The sequence below is a fragment of the Propithecus coquereli genome, unplaced genomic scaffold, assembly GCF_000956105.1.
Source record: "Propithecus coquereli isolate 6110/MARCELLA unplaced genomic scaffold, Pcoq_1.0 Scaffold97, whole genome shotgun sequence".
Lineage (NCBI taxonomy): Eukaryota > Metazoa > Chordata > Mammalia > Primates > Indriidae > Propithecus > Propithecus coquereli.
In genome coordinates, this window is record NW_012156062.1 from 3,764,118 (window position 1) to 3,765,721 (window position 1,604).

Below are 1,604 nucleotides of genomic sequence, written 5' to 3' on the forward strand. Positions count from 1 at the left end.
AGGATTATAGAAATATCTTGTTTTATAGAAGCACAGAGCAGTCACTAAATACAATACAGCAGCTGTGTTAGCTAAAGTGCAATTTGATTTGTATCCTCTTTGATTTAGCCTTATTCTTGGGTAATGATTTATCCTCTTTTTTGATGGGACTTGTCTGCCTTAGAACGTACAAAGGATTTAGTCTGAAACCTGAGTTTAATTCTAAGGAAACACTTCAACTCATTAAATTGTTTACTTTTTTATAAAATGGAGATTACAACGGTAATATTCTCTACAAGGAATGGCTATAAAGATAAAATATATTCATGCATGAGAAAGATAATGCAATGTTATAGGAGAACATTAAGTATTAGAATTTATGCTACATGACAATTGAATTTAGTTAATGCTTTGAAACTAAATGAGAACACTTCTTATTTTCTTTCTCATTAGAATACCCTGAGTTTCTGTTTCTGTTTTGTCTGTTACTTTATGATTATCCTTTTAAGCCAGTGAGTCAGTTTTCCTGATCTTTATCAAGGTATGTAAATAGCAGTAGTCTGGGACTATAAAGTAATACACAGGAAGTATAGAATTTTGAAAATGTAATAGTTTACTGGTTTGTGGTGGAAGGTTGCTATGACTCCAGGTATTTATACAAGTATGATTTAATCTCCTAAATAAGATGGGGTTTTCCAATTTATATTCAGCATTTCTCTTCTTCCTGGTAGGGATTTTAGAAGATTTTACTTCATTCACACTATTTTGAAAATATATTAGTACTTTGTGTTCCAGAATGCCTTCCAGAACAGGAATCTCCTCAGGTAGAGGAAGTATTAATATTTAACTGTAAATAGAAGATGTATTCATTCCCAGCCAAGTATGTGGATTTTGGCTAAAATGCACCCTTGTGTCTATTAAAAGTTGCGTTGTGGTAGATCCCTGATATGTGACTTCTAGCTTATTGCTTTATAAATGTTCAGGAAAAAAACTACTTGACTCAATATCTATGGGGTAAGTTTCTACTGCAAAATAAATTTCTCAGTCTAAACTTTAAAATAACACTTAACTAGGGTAAAACAAAACCAAAAATTATTACATGATGATTCCTCTAGGCATATTCTGGTAGAGTAAACCTTTCTTGATCAGATAGTATAGCTGATTTTAGAAGGGGCTAAGAAAATTGAATTTGTAAGTTTGAGCTCAGGTAGGCAAGTTAGCTTTGTAATATTCCAGAATTACATTTTCACAAGTGCCTGTCACTGCTTTTGGCAGGAACCATGGTAAGACATAGGGACATATTAGCAAAATCCTTCCTCCTCCTCTTTCTCAGAAAACACGATATAGCATATTGAAAAGAAGTCACAGATATCATCTTTGTACATGAAGAATATTTTTCAGTATGTGAATGATAGCATTTCCCATTAGAAGTTCAAATCACCATTGAAGCATTTTTAAGCCTCTTTAATATCCTTCAGTCTAGGACAAGCTGGACTTAAGGTGAAATTAAGCTCCAGGTAACTTGATTAATTTATTTTATGAAACTAACATTATTTTATATTATGCACTTAGATGATGTTAACTATGTAAGTTGTAGAACTTATTAAATATATAAATTGTATAAA